Here is an 11,698-nt window from a genome sequence, read left to right as displayed (position 1 = left end):
AGTATGGAGTTTCCTCAAAAAATTAAATATGTAACTGCCATTTGACTCAGTGATCCCACTTATAGTAATATATCCTAAGAAACCTGAAGCACCAATCATAAAGAATGTATGCACCCCTAGGTTGTAACAGCACACATTACAATAGCTAAGATTTGAAACGGCTCAAGTGTCCATCAGTAGATGAATGGATAAAAAGCTTTGGTACATTTATACCATGGAATACTATGCAGCAGTAAAAAATATGAATATCTTACCCTTTGAGACAACATGGAGGGGCCTGGAGAATATCATGCTACCAGTCAGAGAAAGACAAGTATCACATGATAGCACTCATATGTGGAATCTAAGTAACAAAATAAACTGATGAATGGAGTGGTTCCAGAGACATGGAAGTATGGAACAGTGTGGAATCTCAGAGGGAAGGCGGGGGAGGGTGGGTGGGTGGGATGTAATCAACCAAAGATCTTGTATGCATATATGCCCTAACCCATGGACACAGACAATAGGGTGCTTAGGCCTGGGGCTGGGAGGCAGGGGCAGGCTGGAGGGGGCCAATGGGGAATAAAAGGGGACATATCTAATACTTTCAGCAATAAAGAATGATTAAAAAAAGAGTAGAATGGTAAATAAATACATTGGGGGTATATATACATAATGGAAAATTACGCAGTGATGAGAATGAAATAACTACAACCACACAACAAATCTCAAAACATGTTGAGTGGAAGAAGTCAGATAAGAAAAAGTATATATTGTAGCATTCCATATCTTTTATAAAGTTAAAAAAAAACATGCAAAAGTAATCTCTGGCTTAGTACCTAGATGAGTGGTTACCATTGGGAGGAGATAGTGACTAGAAAAGGGCAAGGTGGGCTGTTAGGGAGTGTGATAACAGCCCACCTTGCCTCTTGATCTGGATGGTGATTATAAGGGTTTACACAGTTTGTGAAAAATTATTAAGCTATAATTTTATGATTCATACAATTTTTACTTACATTATAATTTACTTAAGTGGTTAATAAAATAACTACAAAGAATTAATTGAAACTAAGTTAATAAATCCCCTGAAGATCTACTTAAGGTATAATTTAAATTTAATGATTATACATATTGGATAAAACTCAAGAATTCCCAAACTTTCTCCTTGAGCTGATTTTACTTTACTTTTTTAATATTTTTATTGATTTCAGAGAGGAAGGGAGAGAGAGAGATAGAGATAGGAACATCAATGATGAGAGAGAATCACTGATTGGCTGCCTCCTGCATGTCCCACACTGGGGATCAAGCCCACAACCTGGGCATGTGCCCTGACAGGGAATCAAACCTAGGACCCTTCAGTCCACAGGCCGACACTCTATATATTTGGAGGCCTGCAAATCAAACTTACAAATGACAGATTAGCAAGAGACCATATATATATATATATATTTCTTTTCTTTCATAGCCAGGCATCCTTGGTCCCCGATCATCACTTCCGAAGCACAACTCCTATGGCAACACATAAATTTAAAAAGGGGAGCCATTGGATATGATAGTTTGAGAACCATTGGTATAATTTGTAGACCAGCCACTCTGTTTAGTGAGGGTCAAGAGATGCTCCCTGCCTCTCCAGGACCAAAATCCAGTTTCACAAATAATCCATAATGATAGACAGAAGCAAAACTTACTCATAAAATAGTCTCACTTTAAAGCTGATCAGTCTCTTCAGTTTCCCAAATACTGAAGAGGTGCCTGAGGTATGTCTTAAGGGATATTTGCAAAATCTCCAGTAATTTTTATCTCTTTCCCCATTCTTGTCTACCATCAACTCTCATGTTCTGCTATAGGTAGAGGCTAAACTCAGTTTAACTCAGGCATTTAAACTGTCCACTATTAAGAAAAGGAGGATAGTGGCCTTCACCTTTCCCTGCCATGGCCTATGCTCCTCCACTGATATTTTTGTACTCCGAAAAGGGGGAAACATCTAGCAAAAATGTCACTTTGCCTGTTGTGTGTGTTCAAGGCTCACATTCGACCAGATATTGGGAACTTCGTTCACACCAACTTGAGCAAAAACAATAGACAGCCCTATGCTGTCAGTGAATTGGCAGGGCATCAAACCAGTACCGGGTCCTGGAGTACTGGCAGAGCTGTGGCTCGAATTCCCAGAGTCCGGGGTGGTGGAACTCATCGTTCTGGCAGGGTGCTTTTGGAAATACGTGTGTGGGGGCCACATGTTTGCATCGACCAAAACCTGGCGCTGTTGGCACTGCAGAGTGAACACAACACAGAAACGATATGCCATCTGCTCTGTCCTAGCTGCTCAGGCCTTACCAGCATTGGCCATGTCTAAAGGATACCGTATTGAGGAAGTTCCTGAACTTCCTTTGGTGGTGGAAGATAAAGCTAAAGGCTACGAGAAAACCGAGGAGGCCGTTTTGCTTCTTAAGAAACTTAAGGCCTGGAATGATACAAAAAAGGTCTATGCCTCTCAGCGAATGAGGGCTGGCAAGGGCAAAATGAGAAATGTTGTATCCAGCTCAGGGGACCTTGCATCACCTATAATGAGGACAACAGGTATGTATCATCAAAGCCTTCAGAAACATCCCTGGAGTTACTCTGCTTAATGTCAGCAAACTGACCATTTTGAAACTTGCACCTGGAGGGCATGTGGGCCGTTTCTGCATTTGGACTGAAAGTGCTTTCCGCAAGTTAGATGAGCTGATGGCACTTGGCGTAGAGTTATCTCCTCAAGAATAACTACAGCCTTCCCATGCACGAGATGCTCAATACAGACCTTAGTAGAATCTTGAAATGCCCAGAAACCCAAAGAGCCCTCCGAGCCCCACGCAAGAAGATTCACCACAGAGTCCTGAAGAAGAATCCACGGAAAACCCTGAGGATCATGTTGAAGCTAAACCCATATGCAAACACCATGCGCCGGAACACCATTCTTCACCCGGCCAAGAACCACAAGCTTCGGGTGGATAAAGCGGCAGCGGCACTAGAAGCCAAATCAGATGAGAAGGGGGTTCCAGGCAAAAAGCCTGTGGTCGGGAAGAAAGGAAAGAAGGCTGTCGGCATTAAGAAGCAGAAGAAGCCTTTGGTGGGGAAAGAGGCTGCAGCTACCAAGAAACCAGCAGCTAAGAAGAAGCCGGCAGAAAAGAAACCCACCACAGAAGAAAGAAGCCAGTGGCATAAACTTAAATTTGTTTATTCAATGAAAGTCAAATCACTTTGGACAGCTGATTTAATTTTGAATAAAAATATGATCAAAGGCAAAAACAAAAAAAAGAAAGAAAGGAAGGAAGGAGGATAGTTTCTGGTGATTTGTTAAATAAAGTATTTTCTTGGTGGTAAAGGATGTGTGACAGTAATACATCAAGCACAGATCTAAAAACTTTGGTTTATTCCCTCATTTTATTCCTGCTATGAAGGAAATACATATTACATATCTATTTTACAGGTGAGGAAATTTAGGCACAGAGAATTTCATTTGAATTTGGCAAAATAATTGAATTGCAAATATGAATTGCCAGTGTCTTACTTATGTCTAGGAAAATTCTACCTACGTATGAGACACAACGTTATATAGACATCTAACACAAACAGTATATTAGTGTAGGAGGAGTCTTCCTAAATTATGGTTCAATAACAGATGTTGCTGAGTCTATATTCCCATGAAATGGGGGTATAAGACATAGCTGACCCTATCAAACTCAATATCTGTTTGTTGATTTTTTTTTTCTTTGCAGAATTTTTGTTTAACAGTTTGGATGAAAGCATGCCTCATAGTATGTGTATCTATTTTCAAAAGCAAAGAATCTGAACAGAGGCACTTCAGTAGCCCTATGAAGAAAGAGTCTTTTTTCTTTTTCAGCTTCAGATAGGGATCCAAAAGAGAGGTTAGCAGAAAACTACAGTCTTAACCACACAGAGTGACTATTCAGGTAAGTACTTTTATCATTCAGATCCTTGAAAAGTTATTTCATTTTTCAGACAATTATTTTTTTCTCAGTATTACAACTTTTTTAAAAAAGTTATATAACTTAAATAACTTTTGTACATTAGATGATATTTTAACATTATGGTTTCTGCAAAGGCACACTAACCTACTTGTCACAAGATTGTCTAGTGAGAGAATATCATATGAACAAATTTGAATTGTACACTATGTTTGGATATACTAAAAATAAATGAAATAATATCTTCTTTGATATTTTTTGGTCTATTGTGAACTTGGACTATTGCCAAATATTTTCTACCACGCACATTTTGGCTCTATTTTGCCCTTGAATACCTCTGTCCTAAAACTGTTTTTCTGAACTATAACTTAACTGAAGTTTTATGTAGAGTATCCATGAGCTTTAGAAGGACTGAAAAAAGAAAGGTTTTAAAATGGTATAAAAAGAAGAAAAGCATCGCAAAAAATGGTATAAAAGGAAAGTATACCTGTCAAAGAATGAGTCTCTTGTACCCATTCTCTTCACTCTACTATTCACCATCTTTTATTAAATCTCTTTCCTTCTGTTGGCAGATGCAATAAATGGTAGTTACATTGCATTTTGGTACAAACTGTGTTTACCTGCATTTTTTGTTATTACTTATATTACCTTGTTTTTGTTGTTTAATTGAGAACTGTTTTTTCTATCTGTGAACATTTTTTGGCTGCCTTGGATTGAAATGGAACACATCATAAAATTTCTCATTTAAGCCAACAGTAAAATTGTTTAATTTAAAATCCTTTATATTACAGTTTTCAGGAAAAATTGAAGTTGCTTCAGTACATAAGAAGAATAGATGTATTTTGACTTCTACACCCAAACTCAGATTTGCTTCTCCTCAACCCAACCAGGGCTATATCTACAGAGCTCCCTACTAACCCTCAGGCCTTAATACAAAATGAATCTTGGGGAGGTGCTACTGATTTGACCTGGAGAGCAATTGTGATTCAGCCCATTATTCCCACATAGAGAACAAGTGAAAAGAAGCTTCACTGTAAATATGACACCAGTGGAACATTTTCTCTCTTGTTATCTAACAATTACAGTTAAGAATTCCTGGCAGTATCTTATAAATGACATCATAGCTATCATGATTTTGATAAATTAAGGAATGGATAAGTAGAGGAATTTGGGTACAAATTAATATTGACACTGATAAATCTCCTTGTGCTTGTTAATGAAAATGAAGAGTAGAAAGTATTCTAAGAGCTATAAAAAATGAGAATACAAAAGCTTGACAAATTTCTCCTCTGTGATTGAATGTTTTTCTTTCATCCCTCCATACTACCTGCCTTCTCATACCTATTTTGAAATAAAAATATCAAGGGAAAACTAATCAATAATATCATGCCAATATCAATGTATATAAATGGGCCTAAGTCAGCAGGCGGACATCCCCCAAGAGGTCCTGGACTGCAAGAGGTCACAGGTGGGGCTAAGGGATCCATCCTAGTGCACGAATGTCGTGAACCAGGCCTCTGATACTATATAACACTGCCTGCTTCTCTGTTCTTAGAATATTTATTTAAAAGGTGCTGGTGGGCCCTAGCTTGTTTGGCTCAGTGGATAGAGCATCAGCCGGTGACTGAAGGGCCCCAGGTTCTACTCTGGTCAAGGGCACATGCCCAGGTTGTGGGCTCAATCCCCAATAGGGGGCATGCAGGAGGCAGCTGGTCAATGAGTCTCTCTCATCATTGATGTTTCTATCTCTCCCTCTCCCTTCCTCTCTGAAATTAATAAAAATAAATAAAAATAAATAAATAAAAAATAAAAGATGTAGGTTGGTGAATGTGTACCAATGGAATAGCATTAAAAAGAGGAAATTTTAGACCAAAAAAAAAGGGGCAGGGTGGCATGAAAAGAAGTGAAAGTTTGGACCTTAAACAATAAGACTAATTAGTGGCAACCTGCCATTACAAGATTATTTCTAAACTAGAGGCCTGGTGCATGAAAATTCATGCACTGGAGGGGGGTCCCTCAGCCCAGCCTGCCCCTTCTCACAGTCCAGGAACCCTCAGGGGTGGGAGGCGACCCCGATCAGGGGAAGGCAACACCCTCATCACACCTCTGCTGCTGCCACTGCCAGCAATGCAAGCCTCAGCTGGCCCTGGTTCCCTGAGCCTCAGGCGGCCCTGGGAAGCCACCATCTGAGGCTTTCTTGCACCTCGAGTTGGCCCTGGGTGGCTGGGGGGCTGAGGGGACTGGGTGCTGCCATCTTGTGGCTGTGGGCACTGCCATCTTTGAGGTTGGGGCAGACAATTAGCATATTCCCTTCTTATTGGCTGTGAGCACCTCCATCTTTGAGGGCGGGACAGTAAATTAACATATTCCTTCCTTATTGGCTATGGGCACCGCCATCTTTGTGATGGCTTGAGGGTCAATTAGCATATTCCCTCTTTATTAGATAGGCTAGGGAGTGTGTTGACCAACAGAGGCAATCCTAGGATCTACAGATAGTGGAAAGCTAACAAGCAGAAATAGGCCTTGCAAGTACTGAATCCAGAGTAACTTTGGGGAAGACTTCTGGTTACCCAGAAAAATGCCCTGCTCAGCTGTAAGGAAGATAGAGAAGACAAACCTCACCTCACACATGGGCAAAGTAAAGGAATTATGTCTCTGGTGCCTAATTTTTTTGTCTACTCATAGATATTGAAATGAATATTAACTTTATTAGAATAGAACATCAAATAGATCTATATATATAAAAAGACAGCTACCGTAACAGCCATAATGACCTAACAACCGATTGCTATGATGCCCACTGTGGCCAATGAACCAACCCGATCAGGGGGTGGGACCGGTGGCCAACCTCATGGCCCCTCCCCCCTGCCAACTGGCACCTGATCAGACTCTCCCACCCCAATCAAGAGCAGGGCCTGCTGGCCAAACACCTCCTCCTTTCCCCCCGGCTAGCCGTGCCCCAATCAGCCTGCCCCTGATCACACCCCCTCAACCCAATAGGGGGAAGGGCTGGGCAGCCAACCTCCTGCAGCCCCTGCCCCCCGATGGCCACGCCCCTGATGGGCCCCCACCACCTTAATCAGCCACAGCCCTTCCCCCTGGCCACCCCACCCTGATCACAACCCCCATCCCAATAGGGGGCATAGCTGGCCAGCCAACCTCCTGCAGCCCCTCCCCCACCAGCCACACCCCTGATAACTCCCCCCACTCCAATAGGGGATGGGGCTGGCTGGCCAATCTCCTGAAGCCCCTCCCCCTGCCCAGCCCCAACCAAGATTGCCCTCCACCCCGATCAGGGGTAGGGCCAGCCAGCCAACCACCCATGGCCCCTCTTCCAGGCCACTGACCCTTGATCGGTACCCTCCCACCTATCCCATTCAGGGACTGGGCCAGCTGGCCCACTGCCTACAGCCCCTCCCCAAGGCCAGCCCCATCCCCGACCAGCTCCCCAACCCCAATTGGGGTTACGGTCCACTGGCCAATCCCCCTCGGCCTCTTCCCCGAGCTGGTCCGGCCAGCCAACCTCCCGCCATCTCTCCCTCCTGACAGGCCCAGCCCAAATCTGCCCTGATTGGGGCCAGGCTGGCTGGACCCCACCCATGCACAAATTTGTGCACTGGGCCTCTAGTATAATTATAATGGTAACTGCTTTATTAGCAGGCACTATTCTGTTTTATTTTTTCATATCACTGAATATTATTTTATTAATTTGCTTACTGAAATATAATTTCCATGAGAGGAGGGAATTTTGCTGTCTTGTTTACCTCTGTATCTTTAGTGCCTGGAAGAGGAACTGACAAAGAACAGAAGTTCATTAAACAAATATTTCTTAGGTAACTGACTGATGGAATTGATTAACTCATTAGTGGTGGACAAGTACTCCATAGACTCCTCCTGAGCTTTGGGAAAAAGAGGATAAACAGAGGTGTTAGGAATTAGTGTAAAATAGAAATGTTTCAAGCTTATAAAAAAGGAGAAGAGGCAGCCTCAACCTTGCCTTGTCACTGAGATGGAGATGGGTGTTAACAGTTTCACTGCCTTGAGAAAAATCATTACCTCGCCCAGCCGCAATACAGTGGGTTTGACTGATTTACCAGTCTCAGGAAAGAATAAGTGTGTCCTCAGTCAGAAAAACATAGGGGCTCAGTGCAATACTTATTGATAGCATCAACCACTTTAAGAGAGAAAAGCTGGATTAGAAAAAAAGGAAGGAGCCAGGGTGGGAATGACTAGAGATGTGATCCTATTTGTAGCATTTCATAGGGAGACTAGAGGCCTGATGCGCGAAATTCATGCAATCTGGGACCCCTCACTCCTAACTGCCCTCCTGCTCCCACCTTACTGCCCACCTACTCACTCCTTACTGCCTGCCTGCTCACTCCTCACCGCTTGGCTCTCCGCTCCTTAGCACTGCCACGGATGCAGGAGAGGCTCCCGCCACTGCCGTTGCGCTAGCCAGCCATAAGCCTGGCTTGTGGGTGAGCGGCGCTTCTGCTGTGGGAGCACACTGACCACCAGGGGGCAGCTCCTGCATTGAGCGTCTGCCTCCTGGTGGTCAGTGCACGTCATAGCGACCGGTCTTCTGGTCATTCTGGTCATTCCACCATAATAGTCACTGGGCTTTTCTATATATAGATGCTCATATTAAAGCCATAACTAGCACCAAACTGGTACCCTGTTAGGAAATGGAAGTGATTTGGGAAATATTAGAATTCTTAAAATTATTGGTTGAGGGCTTTCGCTAGAGGCAATTATGCATTTCTATTGTTTTCTTTTTAGTATGTTATCAGTATTTATTGATTTTTTTAATCCCCTCATGCTGAAGGACTGTGGGGTATACCTATTAATTTGGTTATTCCTTGATGAGATGTGATCTAGGTTACTGATTCAAATCTCATAAATGACTTTAAAGATAATTTTTATTTAATGCAGAGAATTTTATTCATTTTCTTCTTCTTCCCATGTCTTTTAAGTAGATGTGTAAAAAAGCACCTCAGACATGGAAAATCAGAAACCTCAGGCATTTGTGTTAAATTTCTGACACATTGACTCACTTTCAAAACAGGCATAATCTTCTTCTTCTCTTCCTTACAAAATTAAGTGCACATGTTAAAAGGAAAGTTTGGTTTTGTTTATAACTTGGGAGAAAATATGAAGTTGCTTTTACCTTCTGAAACCAGAGAGGAGTTTTAACCAACAATCTGAGATTAATACCTAGCTCAGGGCCCTAACCGGTTTGGGTCAGTGGATAGAGCGTTGGCCTGCGGACTGAAGGGTCCCAGGTTCAATTCCGGTCAAGGGCATGTGCCTTGGTTGCGGGCACATCCCCAGTTGGGTGTGTGCAGAAGGCAGCTGATTGATGTTTCTCTCACATCGATGTTTCTAACTCTATCCCTCTCCCTTTCTCTCTGTAAAAAATCAATAAAATATATTTTAAAAAATACCTAGCTCAGGGCTTAGTTACTACCTGGAGTCAATGTTCTAGTACCATTAGGCCACAAAGCCATTTCCTGCCCTGCTCCAAGAACACAATACCTGCAGAGTCCATGCCACCTGTTCTAGAATTCACATTTTTAATATAACTTTAACCAAAGGTGAATGCTTAAAGATCAAATAATTTAATTCATGCTTCTCATCTTTCATACTTAAGCATACCCAAACTGCAGTTTCTTCTAGCATAGTACTCTGTTCTCTCATTTGAAGATCTACTCTGCCCACACCAACCTACCCCCAATAAACCCTTGCACTTACTCCATTGTTAATTATTCTTATCTGGATACCCAGTCTCTTTAGAGAAAGTTCTCTTTGTCTCCTTGCTCTAAAGTAATATCTCAAAGATAATTTTAAGCTGTTCATTGGATAAATATTTAAATTTCAATAGTTGTATTTTATTTTAATGTATATTAGAAAATATATATCAGTCGTTTTTGCACATTGATTTTTTTTTCAAAAATGACAGAGGTGATGAGATGGTTTAAAGAAAAATATTGAGAAAAACAATAGTAAATGTAGAAAGTAGAAATGGCAAAAATCCAGAATGACTTCAGTGTCAGAAGTGCTACCTTAAGGTAATCCTGATTTTTATTGAAAACTCCAATTTCATTGTCACTTTCTCCAGGATGTGCTATGCTTTCTCTTAGATCCCAGCTACCATAAGGCCAGGAGATGTCAGCTGCATTCTCTCATTATCTTTTCCAGATCTAGACTTTGTCTGTCTTCATTTAAAAACTGTCCTTTGAAGCTCACATCTTCAAACTATAATGCTCTATAAGCCCCGTCTTTTCACTGTAGACTATTGTCCTTCAGATCAGTCTCTTATAGACATAAAAAGCTTGAAAATCCAGCTCACAAGCTTACACTCCAGTGGTGTGTGTGTGTGTGTGTGTGTGTGTGTGTGTGTGTTTGTACTACTAACGAAAGTAATGTATCTCCACTTGTGAAAATTTGGAAAATACAGATTTGAACACTGTTTATCATTATTAATGATTTTTTAAAATACTGTGAATAACTGATATATTTCCCTTACATATCACTTTATTTATACTTTATTATTAAGAGTCTTTATGTTATTAAGATGTCTGTCTTTATAGCATAATATAACTAATATAATATAGCCTATATATGTAATCCTTAATAGCCTAGTATAAGTATGATCATTTAATCATCCTCTTATTGCTGGATACTTAGGTAGAAATGAACTTTCATTTTCATATAAAATTTGCAATGAACATCTTTGTGGACAATTTGTTATACCAGTTTGTATTATTCTATTGGACTAGATTCTCAGAAGAGAAGTTACTAGGTCAAAGGTCATAAGAAATTTGAAGTGTAACTGGATAAACTGAGGACTCCCAAGGGCATTCATAAAGAACAATAGGTGGTTAGAAAGTGGCTAACAACCCAGCTTTGGAACTTTTGTTTCTAAAGCTATTCCATCTGCTATCAATCAGCCTTTTGTTATGCTGAGTGGGCCTTGAGGTGTCTGTATAGACTTTTTGAGAGATTCAGAGACACAGGGAGGAATGGAAGCTAAAGTAGAAGAGGAGAACTATGTAATAGTAACTGAGGGAAGTGAAAATTTGTGAGAAGGAACAGGCATGGTTCAAGGAGATATAATGGGATTTAGGAAAAACCTTTTATATGGAGCCTACATTCTCTTTCACAAAAAGCTTATAATGTTTGTTCACACTCTGTCTTCAAGAAGTTCAGACAGGTCACATGGAAATTCACAGAGGCTGGTACACAAAGGCTTATAAATGCAAACTTCAAAAGAATATCTGCAAAGCTTGCATGCTATGAATCTATAAAGTAGGTATCTGGGTTAAGGCTATAAGCTTTGGAACACAAAGAGCTATAAAAGAGGCTTTTAGCTGCTGCCTGGTGGTTTTAAATTGCAGGGGGGTCCGGGGGGTAGTGGTGAAGGAGAAGGTGAGACTTGTGGAGAGCAGTGGAATGATATTTTCCAAGTTTACATCTTAAGAACTAGCTACAAATATACAGGGGTGAGCAAAAGTATGTTTGAAGTTGTTTGTATGGAAAACAATACAATAATGAATGAATAAACTCTGTTTTGAGAACTCACAACTGTAAATCTACTTTTGCCCACCCCTGTATATAATTTTCAACTTCACCCCACCCCGACACTTAAAAAAGAAAAAAGGACTTGGTAATTTCTGATGGAGCAGTTTCACTCTATTATTTTGTTTAAGGGCATGGACTAAGGAAACACACTACCTGGGTTTGAATACAAAATC

The 11,698-nt window shown here is 41.0% G+C and overlaps 1 pseudogene; it reads left to right on the top strand.

Annotated features, from left to right (window-relative positions):
* The first annotated feature begins 1,911 nt into the window (after window positions 1–1,911).
* Window positions 1,912–3,298, top strand: LOC139002674 (large ribosomal subunit protein uL4 pseudogene; annotated as a pseudogene).
* The last annotated feature ends 8,400 nt before the right edge of the window (window positions 3,299–11,698 follow it).

The sequence above is a fragment of the Myotis yumanensis genome, unplaced genomic scaffold, assembly GCF_028538775.1.
Source record: "Myotis yumanensis isolate MYYU_CA2020_CCGP unplaced genomic scaffold, mMyoYum1.0.hap1 SCAF_2, whole genome shotgun sequence".
Classification (NCBI taxonomy): domain Eukaryota; kingdom Metazoa; phylum Chordata; class Mammalia; order Chiroptera; family Vespertilionidae; genus Myotis; species Myotis yumanensis.
The sequence above is the reverse complement of the archived record's forward strand: the minus strand, read 5'-3'. Positions and strand labels throughout refer to the sequence as shown.